General features: G+C 44.0%; 1 protein-coding gene and 1 long non-coding RNA gene across 3 annotated transcripts in view; one reads left to right on the forward strand and one right to left on the reverse strand.

Annotated features, from left to right (window-relative positions):
* The window catches only part of pik3r3b (phosphoinositide-3-kinase, regulatory subunit 3b (gamma)), a 614009-nt gene that overhangs the window by 151364 nt on the left and 441134 nt on the right, over positions 1 to 21511 (reverse strand). The window lies entirely within an intron of this gene.
* The window catches only part of LOC144692338 (uncharacterized), a 41905-nt gene continuing 33208 nt past the window's right edge, over positions 12815 to 21511 (forward strand). Inside the window, exon 1 of the long non-coding RNA XR_013579308.1 lies at positions 12815 to 13020. This is a non-coding gene — a long non-coding RNA (uncharacterized LOC144692338). The remainder of the gene's footprint in view (positions 13021 to 21511) is intronic.

Genomic DNA, 21511 nt, shown 5'->3' on the forward strand with positions numbered 1-21511 from the left:
CAAAGTCCCACACTTCATCCACACTTACACGGAACTTTGTTTTATTTCCTCAAAGAAACAGCTGACTGAACCAAAACATTTACGATATCACCATAATTAATCCTATGTTTACAAATATTGCTGCGGGAGGGGGAGGACAATGCTCAGACAGGCCTAGAGGCCCTCCCAGCCTGCCTTGGTGTGATCCCACAGACCACAGGCCATCCTGTAAAGGGATTCTCTGCACTCAGCCCCATCCCCACCTCAGCCGTGGTGGCCCAATTGCTATACGTTTTTTAATTTAAGATTGAAAAATGTTGGTGAGAGGGACACTCCATGTTGAAGGTGGTGTAGTGGTAATGTTGCTAGACTAATAACCCAGAGGCCCAGGCTAATGCTCTGGGCGCATGGGTTCAAATTCCACCATGGCAGCTGGTGGGATTTGAATTCAGTCAATAAAATTTAGAATTGAAAACTAGTTTCAGTGATGGTGACCATGACAACAATTATTGATTGTGGCTAAAACCCCTCTGGTTCACTAAAGTCCTTTAGGGAAGGAAATCTGCCGTCCTTTCCTGGTCTGGCCTACATGTGGCTCCAGACCCACAGCAATGTGGTTGACTCTTAACTGCACCCTGAAGTGTTCAGTTCAAGGGTAGTTAGGATAGGCAACAAATGCTGGCCTTGCCAGTGACATCCAGATCCCATGAAATAATAATGAAAAAAAGTTACTTACGATCCATTGCACTACTGCTCCACTCATGCCGGAAGGCCTCCTAGTCATCCTCCAGCTTCAAGAGTAAGTCCGCCACACTTCATTGGACAGGGAACCTGTCTCCATGTCAATTAACAGGGTCCCTCAATCATAAATCCCGATGAATGATTGTTTCCCTGGGGGCAGGTTTGAAACCGGAAACAGTCCCAACTTCTGCTTCCCACCTCAAGTAGGAAAAAATCCAGCCCCCTGGTTTGGATCCCAGGCATCCCAGGACCACTGGGGAGAATGTTCTGCCTCTTGCAAAAGTGAAATGTATTTGATTTATATCGATACAGTTTATCATGGGTACAAATGCAAAGTACAAATTTCCCCTCAAATCTGCAACAATTGTCATAAAATTGGAAACCTCATTCAGAAAGATGGTAGGAGGGGCTGGTGCAGGAATCAAAAATATCATACAGATAATAAAGGATTTTTTTTGGAGGTTGGGCCAAAGCAGATGTCTGAACTGAAAATGCTTTGTGCAGACAAGTGGTAGTGCCCAAAGTGTAAATGGGTGCAACTCTTCAGCATTGATATTGGTCACCTTGTTAAGCACAAAATATCATCCCAAAACATACAGCTATCAAGCAAAAAGGTAGGGCCTGTAATATTCATCCAATTAAGAATGTAAGCGTGGTTCCCGGTTATCCAATAATGAATGACTTACTTGCATATCATAGGCATATGCCAATGCTGAAGCAATATTAAATGAGTCACTGTTAGTAAAAACCCAAATAATACATGCTTCAAATTCATCACAGCTATTAAATTCCAAGATTTGGATAAATAGCCACAATGATGGTAGATTTTTAAACTGTTGGGGTAGCAGAAAAGAATTTCAACAAACAAAACTACTGGCAACCACTAACAGGATCTAAGGGGTGTGAACTGATAGTGTGATAACCGTAACCATAGCAGGCCCAATATTTTACTTTGCAACATGCAGGAGGCAACTCGAATTCATCTTGTGTTCTGGTGCTGTGTTCATCGCCCAGCACTGAATTTGTTTTAAAACAGCCTGAGTGCACAAAAACATTGAATAACTTGGTATGAATATACACAACGGCTGCATTTTTATACGACCTGTTCATTACAACTGGTTAATATGACATTTATACTTTAGGACCTCCATTGCTAAACCACAGCTGTTCACTTCGCTTAGGTTGCCGAGGTGTCCAATCTTCTTCCTGAAAGAACTTTCTGTTTTCCAATTGTCTTAAATATGGTATTTCCATGTGTTTAAAACAAGATTGGTGAGGCCTGTTTTAACTTTGTGTTCTGATAGAGTCTACAACCAAAGTTTTGTGTTACCACGTAACAGTAAATGTCCCTGAACACAGCATCAAATGTATATTAAGAATTCAAAAGGCCAAGTCCTTATATTAATTAATATATAATAGCTTAAGAATCATGTAACGAATACGGCATAGCTTTTTTTGTCTCACCAGCAGTCTGCTAAATGGGTCATATCTGTAATGTGTTAAAAATATTACATCTACTCACACTTCCCATCAACTTATTCTATTATAATTTTCTACGCCTGCATTTATAATGAAAAACTGCCTACGTAAACTTGTCATGCTGCAATCACACCCTCTTGCTCAATGGAGATACTGCAGTGCTATTTAGAGGCTGTAATTATAGTGTGTTAAGTTTAGTTAAGCATTTGCTATTACAAATATGGATCTAGGAATGAGGGGGTGAAGAAAAGAGAACAGCAGAAGGTAGGGAGAAAAGCAAAAAGATTTAGTGAAAAAAAGTAGGAAGGAATGGGAGGTGGTGAAACAGCAATATAGAGATGGCGGAGACAGGTAAGAGAGGAACAATAGTTTTGACCCATGTGTAAGGTGTGGGAAGGCAACTAGTAATACACTAAGTCTTATGCTAGATATATTTGTTATCAAACTTGTTTACTTCCTGTGTCATGACTTTGTCAGCCTGTGACACTTTCTCACGTTTGCCTAACATTTGGGATAATGGTTGCTGATAATATTAAAAAATACTTGAATTACAGAGCACCTTTAATGTAGTAAAATGTCCCAAGGCGCTTCACAGGGTTGGCACTAATCAAAACATTGAGCTACAAAAAGTTATTAGGTCAGATGATCAAAATCATAGATTTTAAGGGAGCATCTTAAAGTAGGAAGGAAAGAGGCCTGATGAGGCATATGAAGGGAATTATAGAGCTTAGGACCTTGGCAGCTGAAGACAAGGCGGCAAATGGTGGAGCAATTAAAATCTGGGATGCTCAAGAGACCAGAATTGGAGGAGTGCAGATACCTCGGCAGGTTGTAGGGCTGGTGGAAATTACAGAGAGGGGTGAGGCCACAGAGGGATTGAAAATAAGGATGAGAATTTTAAAATCAAGGTATTATTTAACAGAACCAATGCGAGCGCAGGTGTGATGGGTGACTGGGACTTGGCGCAAGCTAGGACAGGGACAGCGGAGTTTTGAATGACCTCAAGTTTATGGAGGGTAGAAAATGAGGGACTGGACAAGAGTGATTTGTCTAAAGGGTCTAAAGGGAACAAAGGCATGGATCGTTTCAGTAGCAGATGACTTGAGGCAGGGGTGGAGTCAGGTGATGTTACGGAGGTGGAATTAGGCTGTAGATATGCAGACAAAAGCTCATCTTGGGGTCAAATATAACATCAAAGGGTGGGAACAATCTGGTTCAGCCTCAAGTGCCAGGGAGATAGATGGAGTTGGTAGCTAGGGAATGGAGTTTGTGGCAGCGATGAAAGACAATGGTTTCTGTCTTCCAATATTTCGTTGGAGGAAATTTCTGTTTCTTCTATATTCATTCATGAGATGTTGACTTCACTGGCTGGGCCATCATTTATTGCCCATCCTAGTTGCCCTTGAGAACAAAGAACAAAGAACAAAGAAAAGTACAGCACAGGAACAGGCCCTTCGGCCCTCCAAGCCTGCGCCGATCGTATTGCCCATCAACTAAAACATTTTGTACTTCTGGGGTCCATATCCCTCTATTCCCATCCTATTCATGTATTTGTCAAGCTGCCTCTTAAACACCACTATCGTACCTGCTTCCACCACCTCCTCTGGCAGCGGATTCCAGACACTCACTACCCTCTGCGTAAAAAACTTGCCCCGCACATCTCCTCTATAGTTTTCTCCTCTCACCTTAAATCTATGTCCCCTAGTAATTGACTCTTCCACCCTGGGAAAAAGCTTCTGACTATCTACTCTGTCCATGCCACTCATAATTTTGTAAACTTCTATCAAGTTGCCCCTCAATCTCCGTCGCTCTAGTGAGAACAATCCGAGTTTCTCCCACCTCTCCTCGTAGCTAATAACCTCCAGACCAGGCAGCATCCTGGTAAACCTCCTCTGCACCCTCTCCAACGCCTCCATATCCTTCTGGTAATGTGGCGACCAGAATTGCACGCAATATTCCAAGTGTGGCTTAACCAAGATTCTATACAGCTGCAGCATGACTTCCCAGCTTTTATACTCAATACCCCTGCCGATGAAGGCAAGCATGCCATATGCCTTCCTGACCACCTTATCCACCTGCGTTGCCATTTTCAGTGACCTGTGGACCTGTACACCCAGATCCCTCTGCCCGTCGATGCACTTAAGGGTTCTGCCATTTACTGTATAATTCCTGCCTTTATTAGACCTTTCAAACGCATTAAACTCCACCTGCCATTTCTCTGCCCAAGTCTCCAAACGATCTATATCCCGATGTATCCTTTGACAATCCTCTTCACTATCTGCAACTCCTCCAACCTTAGTGTCATCTGCAAACTTACTAATTAGCCCAGTTACATTTTCCTCCAAATCATTTATGTATACTACAAACAGTAAAGGTCCCAGCACCGATCCCTACGGAACTCCACTAGTCACAGCTCTCCATTCAGAAAAGCACCCTTCCACTGCTCCCCTCTGTCTTCTATGACCAAGCCAGATCAAGAAGATGCTGGTGAACTACCTTCTTGAACCGCTGCAGTCCATGTGGTGTAGGTACACCCACAGTGCTATTAGGAAGGGAATTCCAGGATTTTGACCCAGTGACAGTGAAGGAACGGCGATATATTTCCAAGTCAGGATGGTGAGTGACTTGGAGGGGAATTTCCAGGTGGTAGTTTTCCCATTTTTCTGCTGCCCTTGTCCTTCTAGATGGTAGTGGTCATGGGTGTGGAAGGTGCTGTTGAAGGAGCCTTGGTGAATTCCTGCATTGCATCTTGCAGATGGTACACACTGCTCCTACTGTCTGGTGAAGGGAATAAATGTTTGTGGATCTGGTGCCAATCAAGAGGTCTGCTTTGTCCTGGACAGTGTCAAGATTCTTCAGTGTTGTGGGAGTTGCACTCATCCAGGCAAGTGAGGAGTATTCCATTAGACTCCTGGCTTGTTCCTTGTAGATGGTGGACAGGCTTTGGGGAGTCAGGAGGTGAATTACTCGTTGCAGGATTCCTAGCCTCTGACCTGCTCTTGTAGCCACAGTATTTATATGGCTAGTCCAGTTCAGTTTCTAGTTAATGGTAACCTCCAGGATGTTGATAGTGGTGGAGTCAGTGATGGTAATGCCATTGAATGTCAAGGGGCGATGGTTAGGTTCTCTCTTGTTGGAGATGGTCATCACCTGGCACTTAGCGTGGCATGAATGTTATTTGCCATTTGTCAACCCAAGCTTGGATATTGTCCAGGTCTTGCTGCATTTGGATATGGACTGTTTCAGTATCAGAAGAGTCACAAATGATGCTGAACATTGTGCAATCATCAGTGAACATCCCCACTTCTGACCTTATGATGGAAGGACGGTCATTGATGAAGCAGCTGAAGGTGGTTGGGCCGAGGACTCTACCCTGAGGAACTCCTTCAGTGATGTCCTGGAGCTGAGATAACTGACCTCCAACAACCACAACCATCTTCCTCTATGCTAGGTATGACTCCCACCAGTGGAGAGTTTTCCCCCTGATTCCCATTGATTCCAGTTTTGCTAGGGCTCCTTTATGCCACACTCGCTCAAATGCGGCCTTGATGTTAAGGGCAGTCACTCTCACCTCTTCTCGGGAGTTCAGCTTTTTTGTCCATGTTTGAACCAAGGCTGTAATGAGGTCAGGAGCTGAGTGGCTCTGGCGGAACCCAACTGGGCATCAGTGAGCATGTTATTGCTAAGCAAGTGCTGCTTGATAGCACTGTTGATGACCCCTTCCATTATTTTACTGATGATTGAGAGTAGACTGATGGACAGTAATTGGCTGGGTTGGATTTGTCCTGCTTTTTATGTACAGAACATACTTGGGCAATTTTCCACATAGCCAAGTAGATGCCAGTGTTGTATCTGTACTGGAACAGCTTGGCTAGGGGTATGGCAAGTTCTGGAGCACAAGTCTTCAGTACTATTGCTGGAATATTGTCAGGGCCAATAGCCTTTGCACTATCCAGTGCCTTCAGCCATTTATTGATATCACGTGGAGTGAACCGAATTGGCTGAAGACTGGCATCTGTAATATTGGGGACGTACAGGGGAAGCCAAGCTGGATCGTCCACTCGGCACTTCTGGCTGAAGATTGTAGCAAATGCTTCAGCGTTATCTTTTGCGCTACTGTGCTGGGCTGCCCCATCATTGAAGATGGGGGTATTTGTGGAGCCTTCTCCTCCAGTGAGTTGTAAATTTTTCACCACCATTCACGACTGGATGTCGCAGGACTGCAGAGCTTAGGCCTGATCTGTTGGTTGTGGGATCTCTTAGCTCTGTCTATCACTTGCTGCTTATGCTGTTTGGCACGCAAGTAGTCCTGTGTCATAGTTGCACCAGATTGACACCTCATTTTTAGGGATGCCTGGTACTGCTCCTGACATGCCCTCCTGCACTCTGCATTGAACCAGGGTTGATCCCCTGGCTTGATGGTAATGATAGAGTGGGGGATATGGAAAGCCATGAGGTTACAGATTGTGTTCAAGTGCAGTTCTGCTGCTGCTGATAGCCCACAGCGCCTCATGGGTGCCCAGTCTAGAGTTGCTTGATCTGTTCGAAATCTATCCCATTTAGCATGGTGGTAGTGCCACACAACACACATCCAGTACTCTCACCTCATCTTGGGAGTTGGGCCAGCAGTGTGACAATTTAGAGACAGTGGAGGGTCCAGAGAAATGACGGTTGATGTTGTTAGCGTTCATGTGGAAACAGAAGATTTCCTTGCAGACATCCGAACACATGGTGGTGCTGTTTTGCCTCTTCTTTTGACTTAATTGACCTGACCCTGACCACATAAAGGGAGGTAGTGGCATAGTAGTATTGTCACTAGGCTAATATTCCAGAGACCCAGGGTAATGCTCTGGGGACCTGGGTTCAAATCCCACTATGGCAGATGGTGAAATTTGAATTCAATAAAAACCTGAAACTAAAGTCTGATGACAATGACCTTGAAACCATTGCCAACTGTTGTAAAATCCCATCTGGTTCACTAATGCCCTTTAGGGAATGAAATCTGCTGTCCTTTCCTGGTCTGGCCTACATGTGTCTCCAGACCCACAGGGTCTTAAATGCCCTCTGAACAAGGGCAATTAGGGATGAGCAGTAAATGCTGCCCTAGTCAGTGATGCCCGCATCCCATGAATGAATAAATAAAAAAAACTTCTGGGTCTCCTAGTACCATTTCTTCAATCTCCTAGTGCCACTCTCTATTTCCCTTGACTTAGGCCCTTAGCCTCAGAGCCTATCAGCACATCTTTGACATGCTTCTCTTTCTCCCTCTACTATTCATCACTATGGACTCTCCACTGCATTCATTACTGGTTTCTGCACTGAAGGAGAAAGGCATTTTTTTGCTTTGCAAAACACGATGGCTAACTGAAATATAGGGTCTGGCATTAGTTTCTTTCACAACGATATGTCAAAGGGGGATAATTGGGAGAGAGGTTGCATAAGCAAAGAGACAAGCATAAGTGGAGGGGAGGGGTAAATGAAAATGAGTGTGGGACAGGAGGGGAAGAAGAGGGAGGGTGGCGAAAGGGAAGAGAAACTGAAAAGATACAAAGAAGCCATAGGAAGTTTGGCAGGGAATAAAGGACCAAAGTGCCAAAAGGGACTAGTAGATCAAATCTGAGCGACAGATAAAACACAAAAGAAAAGGCAGAAAGCAAAGAACACAACATAGCACGCAGAAAAGGGGACGGGACAAACACCACCAAAACAACTGAATGAATGACCAAAATAGAAAACAAGAAGACAAGAGGCACACACAAACAAAACAAAGGTAGCAGAGACAGGCAAGAACCACAATTTGACTTCCACATGCAATACTTTAGAAATCTCCTGTTTCTTGTGTTTTCCTAAATGTATTGCACACACTTTAAATAACAACTTTCTCATTGTACATCTCCCCATGGTTACAAAAATGCTTAGTCTCTAGCTGATCATGAGCAACACCATGGAAGATATACTAATATCTAAGATTATAAAGTCATTACAAAATAAATACAAAATATGAAGATATTAATGATGGTAATTTTAATCAAAGAGTTAACAGTCTGACCACTCCAAATAGCTAGTGAACAAGACCAGGCTACTGTTGGCCAAGTCATTAACAGCAGCGAAGTTGCCAGTAACCCCCTCCGCTCAAGCACAGATGGTCTATTATATGTTTTCAGACAGTCCTGATAAAACCAGACTGATCATCATCCACATGATGATAACATGGATACAGAAAGACTCACTTAATCATTAAAACCTGATGCTGCTGCACGTGGCAGAATAAAGGATTTGGTTCAGAAATCAAACATCTATTTTGATGCTAAAGAAAAGTCTTGCTTTTTGTAGGCCTGATTGCTCTTTGCAACCAATAAATTAGTTAATGAGACCACTCCAAATTTCTTTAGTTTTATATATTGTGATGTGTATTGGACCAAGGAATGTAATTCAATGTTGTTGAGACATAATAAGCATGGCTAATGCCATGAGACAGAAGTTCCCCAAAAGGAGAGTTTCCCAGTGTTGGTCATGGGATCAAGGGCAGATGCTGAATACAAGGGAGAGGAAATCAGTATGCTACCCCTCAATTGTTATCCAGTGATAATTCCCATGCACACTGGGGCAACAATAACTTGGTGCAGCTGTAATGCTCACTCTGACTCCTAAGACTGGCACTCATTATTTAGACCCAGATACGAAGAGAGTGAGGCATAGGAATACTGCCCTTCAGTAGGGGGACAAAAAAATGGAGAAATCTCACACTCATACATCCAACAATTAAATACTGGATAGCAATATGTGTATCTTTGCATTGGATATTTTAGAGTTTCATAAAAAATGTACATGCAGAATGAATGGGTTTATGCTAGCCACAGTGAGAGATGTATAATGCTGACTTGACCCTGCTAGTATTCACTGCTGATCTAGGGGTGGGTTCAAGGTACGAAGAATGTATATGTTTTATCTGTACTCACTGTAGGAAAAGCATGATCGGTCAATGCTATACGTTTCTCAAATATATTTTTTAAAACACTTCAAGAAAGAGCAATCTCAAATTCAGCATGAATATTTGTATTCCCAAGGTCTTACATTTTGCTAAGCATTATTTCTTCTGTTACATTCTTGAGTTGCTACATACCTCAACTGATTGGACCTAGCACACAAGATCCTCATACATGGGACTTTGCAGTAGCAAAGCATTTGAAGAAAGAAAGTTGTGGGTTAATGAATTAAAGCATCGCTTACAGTCAGATAATCCTATGTTCATGTGACAGTGAATTCATAACTCACACCAAGGAAAATAAAAAAAAGGAACATTTACAAAGGAGTCTTATTCCCAAAGTTCTAAAAAAGTAGGCAATTATCCACAAAAAACATGTCTATATAAACAGGCCTATTACTGAGTCAAAAAGAACCCAAGTTTAACTGTCCAAAGAGTTATTCTTCTGAAGGTGTTTGCCTCTGGCGTACGAAGAAAAGGAAAATACAAAGTTGGGTTTTTGAGCCAACGTTCCTTAGGAAATGGGCAAAAGTAACAGAAATCTGAGGTATTGTTTTACCCAGAGCGGATCTAAAGATTTATTACAAGATTTTATGAAATTGAGCCAGGGACTGATGGGTGAAATAGATTATTTCCAGCCTCTTCAAAACATAAAAACCATCCAAATCAAACATCTTCTGATATAAAGAGGAGAAATGCTGGATTCCGAAACAAACAAACATGAGCTGAATTTTAATTCCGGGGCAGAAATGGGGCAAAGTGAATGTGCCGCCTTGCTTACATATAGCCAGCCACTTGCCGACTTGCCGAGCAACACTGCTGGGAAGTCAGCAGGAAGTGGCTGCCTACTCATTAGACTCAGGCGGCAGGAGTCTGCCACTGGGGATCCAGAGAAATGGTCCTCAGTATAAAGTAAGGTCACCAGGACCGGAATCCAGGTTGTGGAAGGGTGGCGGATGCCCAGGACGGTGAAAACTGAAGGATTCCTTGTGGAACACTCTTTCGCCTGGGCCCACAAGGAAAGGCATAGGGCTGAATTTTCGCTTTGGGGGACAGTTTACAGCTCCTGAATGGGGGGGGGGGGGAACGGTCACTTTGGAATTTTGAGTGGGCCACCCCCTTAACTGGCTTGGAAATAGGCTCCCTGTCCAAATAAGATTGATGGGTGGGGTCTAGAAGCTGGACAGCCAATCCTGGAGAACTGGCACCTCGGCCTGCCACTGGGTACCCACCTCCAGGCAGTTGAGCTGACCCCCTATTGCCTCAGGAAACTGAAGCCCAACTGGAAAATCCCAGTCAGCCTCCTTTACTTATCATAAACAAAATTCTTCATGGGGTTAATTAGCTGCCCAACTCATGGGGGTGGGCAGCTTTGCTGGGCCCCAAACTGACCTCCCCCAAAATGGCCAATACCAGGAATGGTGTAGGAAAATTGGCACACTGGCCAGCACCAGTACTTTTGGGCCCCATTCATCTCCTGCCCCAACCTTGGTAGGGCCCAAATATTCTGTCCATAATTTTAATATAAACATTCGCCTTTTACAGCTCTGTTCCTGGCAGATTTTGCTTAGTGAGGGATCCTTATTCCCCCTCATAGGTTTTGGGTTAAGACGGCAAACTGATGATGCCGTTAGAGTGCGATCTGATACTTGAAGAGGACCTCACTGGCTGAGGGTATCTAATATTTGTAGTTTTGGTGCAGTGAGAAAATGCTTGTTTTCCAATGGCTGTGTATTCACTAATATTAGTGTGACCAACTAAAGTAATTCACTTCAGCGGTGAAAAAAGTTTTCAAAATCAAAATGGCTGATTCTGAGCTCAATTGAGGATGAGAAAGTGATACAGGAGAGAGAGCAGAAAGAGAAGAGAGAAGACAGAGGGAGAGGAAAGGGCTACTGAACAAGGAGAGGACAAGAAGAGAGAAGGTAAACTGCAGGAGACATGGCACCTGTTCTGGTAAGACCGCTTTCCTCACAGCACTGGATCAGTGCTCTAAGGAAACTGGTCTTTAATATCTGCTTGTTCTCACTTCAGTTTTCTTTATAAGTGCTATACCTCTGCTTTTTGTAAATGTACAGTATATTGGGGCACCAGAGTTGGGACAAACAGGGATTCCAGCAGGATGAAGATTTCAGGTTACTATCAGATCCATGACCTTATTAAATGGTGGAGCAGGCTCGAGGGGCTGAATGGCCTACTCCTGCTCCTTATTCATATGTGATGCTATCTCAATAGTCTCACCTCTTACCAGGAGGTCCAATTGAAGGTGGTCAGAAACAGGAACTGCCAGCCCCCTGGATGCCCCAGTGCTTCTGAGGAGACCTGTTATAGATGGAACATCTTCCAGAACCCACCTGCCAGCTCTGCATACCAGATGGCCTCAAATCAGCACTGGTTTTTGAGGCCAAGGTCTTATAACTATTAAAATAAGAAAAGAATGGTTAATTTTAAAAGGACAATATGCACAGCTTCATATTTTCCAGCTGGATCACTGGGCAGCAATCAGGAGTGGCAATCTTTCCCTGGCCCAGGGGCATTGAAGTGAACTGAAGCACCATCTAGCCCGAGATCAGCTAATTCAGCACAAACCTGGGAACTTTCCAGCCTCTACATGGCACTTACCAATAATCCACAGGGACCATTGTTTCACCTTTCAAAGCAATTCAAAAGGCAACACATATTGATGAAAGAAAAATAAAAAAGGGACCAATGTTAAAAGTTAATCATGGATTAGTTTAATTGTTTATTTTTGAAAATGGCTTGATAGGAAGTTTTCTCCCTTAAAGCCTTAGAAAATGCTCGGAACTGGTGGTGTGAATGCTGCAGATCATCAACCTGGATATCGAAAACAGAGCAATATTCCGATAATCGTTAGATACCAGAAAGAAGGCTAACAACTTTCATTATTAGCTGCCAAGCAGGTTGACCCTGCGGTTCCACCCTAAAGGGTGCCCACCTTCAAGAAATGTCTGCTAATTACCTCCATTATTCAACATGTAAATGCACTATCCATTGTGGCATTGAACAAAATAGACCAGGCATGACCCAGACAACAGACAAATAGTCTGAAGATTGTGCAGGTATTTCAGTGTCATTAGCTTCATAGAATGCTCATCAAACCTTGCCCTGTTCTAGTGTGGTTGTAGCTCGCTCCTCTGGGACTGGGTTCAAATCTCACTCTTGGGCTCAAGAACAAAAATCAAGGCTGACACTCCTGTGCAGTATTGAGGGAGAGCTACACTGTCAGAGGTGCTGCCTTCCAAATGAGATGTTAAACTGAGGCTCTATCTGCCTCTTCAGGTAGATGTAAAAGATCCCATGGCACAATTTTGAAGAAGAGTAGGGAAGTTATCTCCAGTGTCTTGGCCAATATTTATCCCCCAATCAATGTCATTAAAATAGATTGTATACATTGCTGCTTGTGGGAATTTGCTGTGCGCAAATTGGCTGCCGCGTTTCCTACATTTACAACTGTAACTATACTTCAAAAATACTTCTTTTGCTGTGAAGCGTTTTAGTGTGTCCTGATGTCATGGAAGATTTTATAGAAATGCAAGACTTTCTTTTTTTTACACATACATTTATTAAAAAATCAAAAACTGAAATGTAGAAGGGATTACGTTTCGGGATAAGTACAACAAATTATATACAACTTCTAAAGGTTAACAACTTTTTCCTGGTTGACTCAGCAAGTATATCCAGAAAATAGCTGACCCATATAGACAAAGAAAGTCTCATGTTTCAACCCTAGTCTGTGCCAAGTCAGTTCCTCTTTGCCTCGGCATCACCGGTTTGCTGCAATTAACCTCAGTCCCTCTGGGTACTGGAAAAATCAGGTGTAGTATCCAGTAACCACAAAGATAATTTGTGCTTTACTCCAACATGAATCAGTGCTTCAGGAAAGGGGAGTGTCACCATCATGTAAAAGTCATTTTCTTAAAGTAGTCTGTGAGCTAAGAATTTGTGTGTATATGTGTGTGTATGTAGCCCGCCTTTTAATTTATGAGTGGTTCAATTTAAAAATAATCCAGGAGCCAAGCTTTAGTCTTAAACAAGCTAAAGGTTAAGTTATTACAAAAACTACAGCTGAAAGTTACTACGGTAAAAGTGTTGAAGTTATTAACTAAGGTGCAGATACAAAGATTAAAATGCAGATAAAGGCATAAGATACTTAAAGATGAGATTTCTTATCCATCTCTGTGAGATATCGTTGCAGGCCCATTGCTGCAGTCAAGGAGTTGAAACTTCAGGTTCAGTTTAGCAGCTGCGCTGGCTTCTACAGTTGACTATTCAGAGATTTGTCTTTTCAGATGGACTCAGCAGGTCAGCAGATTTTTGAGAGAGGGAAGATTTCCTATTCCTCACTAATTCTGCAGTTACGGAATTTGCAGATTGCCTGGACTCTTTTGGCGGAATAGCAGTTGATTTCTTAAGACCTTTCTCTTTGTCCTCCCTTGGCCAAAAACCCTCTCTGAAGTTGTTTCTCAGAGTGCTTGCTTTCCTGGGTTTCTGCACACAAAAATGGATGTTCTCAGCCTGTCTTTATCATAGCCGAAACAAAATATCTGCTATGTTAATTTCGATGAAGCATTGTTCCACTAGGCAAATAAATTAATTATATTGAGGTCCTTTGAATCCCTTCCTGCCTCCTGTTCCTTCAGAAGTAGAAGCGTTTTTCACCTCTTTGCAATTTTTAAGGAATCTTTGTAGCCAGCTCTAGAGATTATGAGTCTGACAAGGTGATGGCCCAGATATAAATGATGCAATAGTAGATATTAATGCACATTATGGGCTGGATTTAACAGGGCACCGAGGTTACCCGCCAGTGAAAAAGTTGAGGCAAACTTGCCCCCTATCCACAGCTCATCCTGCAGGGATCTAATGCTCAGCGAAGTGTTATTGGTTTAAGGGGGGACTTCTGTCCCACCTAGATCGGAAATCTTGCCTCTGAGAGCTGCCTGTCAATCAAATGGCAGGCAGCTCTCTGCTCCTAGCAGCACCACCAGTAGTGGTGGCCACTGTTGAAACTACAACAGTCCCCAATGCCAAAGAGCCAGAGTGGAAGATAGGTTGAAGGTGGGGGTATCGCTGGGGCCAAGCTAGAAGGATCTGGCAAATGGGGACAACTGTGGTGGTGGTCTTGAATAGGCAGGCTAGAAGGGAAGGGGTGAATGACTTTGTGATGGGTGAGTGCTGATCCCACTGTTCGCCCAAGAAGCCCTTTAAGGAGGCATCACCCTTGCCCAGAACAAGCCACTTAAGTACCTCAATTGTCTGACTGGCGGGTGGGTAAAATTGCAGCGAGGGCAGGAGTGGGCAGATCCGTGGAGGGAATGCCACCTGTGGCACTTTACGGGTCCCCTCACCTGCAAGCCTGCAGTCAGAGGACATAAAATCCAGCCCTCTCTCTGTCCTCACATCCTGTTCTGAATAAATAGGAAAACATTTGCTGACATTTGCCAGCCCCCGCCCATGAGTATAGTGCTCTTTTGATACAAAAAAACTCTGAATAGAGAGATCAGTACACAACAGAAACCAAAATAGGAATATAACCAGAAACTCCTATGGTTTAAATGTGCTTTCTCATCAACAAACACGCTACATTGATGCAGTCGACTAAAATAAATACTCTTGTATTGCCGCTGGAGCCTTGGCAGTGGTGTCAGGTTCTCTCAATTATTTAGACCTGTTTAATCTTAACACTCAGTACATGGCACTGCTGTCCCTCTCTTATGACAGCCATCTCATTAAGCCTGAGTGCTACAGACTGAAGAAGCTCCAAAGACTGTTCTGGTGTCTCAGCTCCTTTGACCTCTCTGAATGCTGCCTAAACGTCACCCGTCTCCACATGTCAGTTGATAAAAGTGTCAAAACCTCAGGAGCAGAAGCTTTAGGTTTTAGAAAAAGAATCCAGCAGAATGTGAACAAATGAGATGCAAGTGAATTTAAAATTCTGGTCCTCTTTACAATCCACAAAAATGTACAGTACTGATGGAGGCCATTCAGCTTGCTATGTCTGTACCAAGATCTTGCTAGAGAAATCTAAAATTAATTCCTTTGCTCTGTTCCCTTCCATTGCTCTGCATCATCATCTGCTGTTCCCTTAAAAGATACAACAGGTTCTGTCACAATTGCTTGCTCTGGCAAAGCATTCTATGCTGTAACAACTCTGCATAAGTAATATCTCTTAGGACGCATTTTTCAGGAAACCTTATCCACGGGCGGGATGATATTTTCTGAAGCTTTTATAAAATAAATAAATAAAATTTTCCCACCTTTACAAACATGTCCCAACTCATATGACACAGTCACATGAGGGCACATGTTTGAATAAATTTTTAATTTGAATCTGTCATGATTTTATTATACATTCAATCTCCCTGAGGCAGCTCCATGCCTCAGGGAGATTTCTGCACTCTTGCGCTCGAAAGAGTGCAGGCCCCGACTCTCCCTCCTCCCCCCACCTGCACCTCCTTATTAAAACACCTCAGAATTTCAAAAACTCCAATTGAGGCCTGAATTTTATTTGGAAATGTCAGCAGAGGTCTGAATCCTGAAGTCCCACCACCAAACCTGGCCTCTGCCATTTTTACAGGGTTGGGGGCGGATGGGGGCAGGTTCTAAATAGCACATCCATAATTCCTGGAGGCAGCTGCCCATATAAATCCACTACTGTCTCCACTCATGTGTGATTTTGGTGAGGTGGGTGACTTGAACCTAAAATGTGCAAATTAGACCTGGTAGGAGCAGATTGGAACTTTGTGGATTTGTTTGGATAGCCAAGGTACCCTTTTGGAGAGGTAATGTACCCCTTTGGATATGGTCCAAGGACACATTTGAGAGAGGTTAGGCTCCCTTTGGGGAAGATAAGGTACCCTTTGGGACAGGCCTTTGGGGTTGTTAAAATTAGACATGATTGTGTGTAAAATGAGCATAAACTCATTGGAACTGTCCAAGTTGACACAGAACTATCAAAATGTCAAAGAACTGTCAAACTCATTGGAACTGTCAAAGCCTGTCAGGGGATTTAACTCTGCTGGGTTTTACATTTTTAAAAATGCATAGAGTTTTCTTTTAAAACATGCTTGATATTTCACTCTGTCTGTTGACATAATACTGAGGGTTACCATTTTAGGATTTGTGCTGCATGACTAATTTTACAATCTAACATTATCATAGTGGGGTGCCTGTTAAGTGAGTAGTTTGATTGGAACTTCAGCTGGTTATAGGGTAGAAAGTTTGTTTTCATAAGAGATTAGTTGAAGGAATTTCTATTCCTTTTTTTATCGTGAGAGTGTTTTTTTAAAATAGTGACATCATCATAGACACATAGCTATATTTTATGTCAGCATGGCTCCCAAGGTTTGCCCATAGTGGATACTAGGTGAGTTGGCATGGAGGGAATAAGGGCAAAGGATGGTGGAGAGGCGTGTATGGGTTGGCATGAGGTGAGACTAAATTGGCATGGGAGTACTAAAGGGCGATGGGGATGTGGGGGCCATGGATTTGCATATGGAGTATAAGGGACCATGGGGGATGGTTAAAAGGGCATAGGATGGCATTGGGTGTGAGGGCCCATGGGGGTGGGTACAGGGCATAGGATGGTATTGGAGTATGAGGGGCCATGTGGGTGGGTAGAGGGGCACAGGGTAACATCAGGTGTATGAGGGTCATGGGGGTTGGTAGAGGGGCATAGGATGGTATTAGGAGTAAAAGGGGCCATGGGGGTGGGTGAAGAGCATGAGGTGGCACCGGTTGGCTTGGATGGGACATGTGGAGTATGTGGGGGGTTGGGGGCGCGGTGGGGGGGGCTGTGTGTGTGAGCTGATTTTGTTTTGTTCATTTTTAAACTAACTGCCAGAGCACAAAGGCAGGCCTTCCGCCCGGCCCATCTCTGCAACTGGCAGCCTCTGCACCTGTTCCTGGGATGGCAGGTCTGACTTCTAATATAGCCCACCACCCGCAACCCTTCCCCCCCAGAATGAAAACCCGACCTTCTGGGCCTCTTTTTCCTGGGTTGGGTTCTTGGAGCCGGGAAATGTCCCGAATCTGCGCACCCAGCTCGGGAGTGAAAATCAGGACCTAAATTTCCTTTTCGTCTTCTCTGCTCCAGTCTGGTTTTATCTACCTGTATTCACACTTTAAAAGGGCTTCAATGTGAATCTCTCTGTTCTTCTCAAGCTTCAGCTCGAGGATTTTTCCAATTCCTTGTTTTTCCTCCCAAAATATATTTAAAACTTTCATGCTGAAGGGGGTTTAAGGGGAAGCTGGATAAACACATGTGGGAGAAAGGAACAGCAGGTTATGCAGATAAGGTTAGATGAGGAGGGATGGCATGTGGCTTGTGTGGACCAAAAACACTGACAAGGACCAGTTGGGCTGAATGACCTTTTTTCTGTGCTATACTTTTTAGATTTCATGTCTTTTCATTAGGCTTCTAATATTTGCCTTGCCACTTAATTTTATGTCAAAGTTTGATACTATGCTCCTCCTAGCCAAGTCAACCCACGTAGGGATGGACACTAATATTGGACCCAACACTGACCCCTGGTGTCATATCTTCCAACCTTTTCCCAGTCTGAGAAATATCTCTTAAACTTAATTCCTCATTTTCTGTCATCAAACTTTCCACCATGCTGCTATATTTCTGGTTATACCATGTGCCTAAACATGTGGAAATCCATCCTTAAACCTCTTCATATCTACAAAGGCAAAATACCATGGATGCTGTAAATCTGAAATAAAAATAGAAAATGCTGGAAATACTCAGCAGGTCTGGCAGCATCTCTGGAGAGAGAAGCTCAGTTAACATTTCAGGTTGATGAACTTCCATCAGTTGCAAAGCTGTCTGATGAAAGAACATTGTTTTTATCATTGATCAGAAATGTTGGGGGGAATTTAATGTGGGCGATGGGGGACTCGTCCACTGGTTGGAGAATGGGTGAGAGCTCTATGCTGCTTTTCTCCACAAGGTCTGATGCAATTATCAGGTAATCAGACACTTACCTGGGGATCATCGGGCCTTCCACTGAGTCTTAACCCCTGCAGGGCAGCAATCCCACCTCCAATCAGGGGCCCAAAGAACTGCTGTTCTGGCAGCAGCACCAGGAGCAGTGGCCATTGCTGGTACTGCAGTGGGGCCTACTGGAAGATCGTTGAAGGATCCCCTTTTGGAGGTGGGTGTGAGCCGGGTGAGGGTCGCAGGAAGGGGATTGCAGGCTGGGGTGACAATGGAAGGGGTTTGACAGCAAGGATAGGGGTTTTGACCATCCCTTCCCAATGCCAGCTCCCTTGATTGGACACACAGTGTCTTTGAACAAAGGACAACACAAAAGGTTGCAGGCAAACCCAACAGGGTTTATTGGGCGACCTTCTCAGATGGCAATTCTCCCGGGCATCATTGGCTGTATACGAGCGGCTGTGGGATAAGGACCTTAAACAGCCCTTAAGCTTATTTTTCTTTGAAGTGTTTTTTTCAATGCCTGTTTGTTTATTTGGACAAGATTAAGAGGTGTTGAGAGGGTTGAAGGTTTCTTGAATGGAATTTTCACTTCATGCATTTGATTAACAGTTTTGTGAGAATGTAAGAGGGGCAATGATTTTCAAAGGGACTTCTGATATTTTGATTTTTTTTCATGAGCATTTCAAAGCGTTATTATATGGCTCACTGGTTGTGTACCTGGTGCATACTGGGTGAGCATGGAGGGGGCATGGGAGGTATGAGGAGACATGGAAAAAGCGTGGTGGTGGGTGGATGGGGACATAAGAGTGAGGACTAGATGGCTTAAAAACCATGAATACAACAGAGCCGATGTTCCAGTAAACGGAAGCGGGCCTTCTAACCTGCTGGCCTTCCCATCTGACCGCCACTATTGCCATCTCAGGCCTGCCTCGGAGGCAGCAACCCCAACTCCTGCTTGCACCCAACTCTTGGAGACCAACTTGCCTGGCGAATGGCCTGCCCATTAGAAATTGGGACTGTGACATTAAGAAATGGCCCAACTCTCAGTTCCCAACCTGGAGATGAAAATCCGGCCCTTGGTGTCTGTTTGTTTTTCTGGATATTTTTAATTTTAAATTAACTACATAAATGTAAGTTATTCCGTGAATTATTTCTGTTTGAACTCATATTAATTTCTAATTTTGTTCTCAATTACTTCAGGTGCAATATGATTTATGTTTGCATTGTGAGCTTGCAAATCACATTTTCAATTTTTTCTAAGGATATTTAAAATCAAATACTTGTGCATGTTCCTCTTTCCTGCCTTTGCTTAAAGGGACTGATTACAATCTATTCTAATACATCTATGTGAACAGCACACAACTGCTTATCTAGTGGCCATCTGCATCTACAGCTTGATGGACATGCTTCTTTTTCTACGTAATTCCTATGCCAAAACTTTCTAACCTTTGGCCCTGAATAAATATCACTATATTAATGACTACTAAACCCGTGCCCGAGATAAATTCATATAATTGCCTTTTAGTAAACTGGTAATACATGCGTTTACTTTCCTTGCCATTTAGTACATTTAACCATCAATAAATACAGCAGATGGATGTTACTAAAACATCAGCTGCGCCAAACTTCATTCTAGACAGTCAAGCGGTTCTCAGGTCTAGGTGCTATCCTGAAATACTGAGAGGAGAAGTAAGGGAAGCATGAGAAATGATGGGGTGGTAGAAAGGAAAAGTAGAGGGAAGGAGGGAGTGTAGAGACATGGTTGAATTGAGAACTGCTGCTGATGAGAGAAAAAGAGAAAGGGAAAGAAAAGACAAAAGGACAAAAATACAGGGTGAGAAGCAGAAGTAGAAGAGACATAGGGATAGAAACAATAACATTGGGTGGAATCTTGTGAAAGCAACAGGAATCACATTCACCAGCTGGAGAGCCAGCAAGAACCCATTTCACTTCTTTTCATGAAGGCTTGTCACATCTTGTGCCACTCAGGCGCTTGACAGGTCAGCGGTGGGCCTTCCCCAGGATCAAGGGCCCCAGGAACGGAAGAGCCGCCTGCTGCGAGCTGCCAGCCAATCAGAGGCCAGCAGCTCTTCTGTACTCAGCAGCGCCACTGGGGAGGCTGTGGCTGCTGCTGATACTACACCCACCTGAGGCCTCAGATCAAGGAACGAGCCAGGCACAGGTGACTGATGTCAAGGAAGGTGGTCGTGTGGTGGGGTTCACGAGGGAGAAGGGTGGGAGGAAGGTCGGCAGCAAGGGAAGGGGTGTGGCTCTGAACGGGCACGCTTCCTGTTGCTGTGTCCCCTGATCAGCCACTGAGTGCCTTTGAACAAAAGACACCCCTGCTCCCACACAACACATGCCACCCCACCCCCGGGAGCCCACAAGCAAACTGCCAGTGTCTGCTTGTCGTGCTCCCTGCGTGGTGAGTTCCCCATAGGTTAATACTAGCCATGGTGGGATGAGGCCCTTAAGTGGGCATTAATTAGAGTGGACGTAATTGGGGTGGAGGCAGTAGGGTGGCGGGATACCCTCCCACCTGATTAAATGCCCCATACTACCAAACTCACCACAGGAAGGGGGCACGAAATTCTGCCCATGATGACAGCAGTGGCAGGTCAGAGAGAATCCATATTCTTTGACTTACTACCTGCAGCACTATGGGAGAGTCTTGTGACAGCTACACTTGCCACACTTATATCTTGTAACACTTTTCCCCATCAGACTTTGCTAATAACATCTTATTATCACAAAACAGAGTAACCTCTGACCCACCACAAGGAGATTTCCTAATTATGGGAAGATAATGGGTATATATAGGAATGAGTTCAGGGGCTTGATTTTCAATCTGAATCGGGAACCTGATGGCCAGATGCCTTCCAGGTCCCGACTCCAGGTCGCAACTGTGTTGCTCACACGATGCAATCTTCAAAGGCAGATGCTCTAATTGGGTCTGCAGTGAGCTCAGTGCCTGATTAGCAGCACCAAGCTCTGCCAGAAGGCGAGAGCTGCCTGCGGAACATGGGCATCAAGAGCAGACAGCAAACATGACAGGGCCTCCTGCTGCCTTGCAGAAGAGCGGAGGCAGCACATCGGAGGGCCCGCAGTCTCACTGCTCATGAAAGCCACCAAACGGCCAGCTGAAAGTTGCCATGCTTGATCTCATACAAAAAACCCCAAGTGGCAAAAATGTTTCATCATAAAAAATGAGTTAATTGTTCCCTGCATTGAACCCGACAGCTGTGCCCTAATGTGCATCAGACTCTTTGGGTTTGGCAATTAGCCATTTGAAAATTGCCTTCTGGCCATCCCCAACCTGTTAACAAGCTCCTCAAGGAGCTCAATGGAGAGTTAATCGGAGGTGA

This window comes from Cetorhinus maximus, chromosome 17 (assembly GCF_964194155.1).
Source record: "Cetorhinus maximus chromosome 17, sCetMax3.hap1.1, whole genome shotgun sequence".
NCBI classification, from domain to species: Eukaryota; Metazoa; Chordata; class Chondrichthyes; order Lamniformes; family Cetorhinidae; genus Cetorhinus; species Cetorhinus maximus.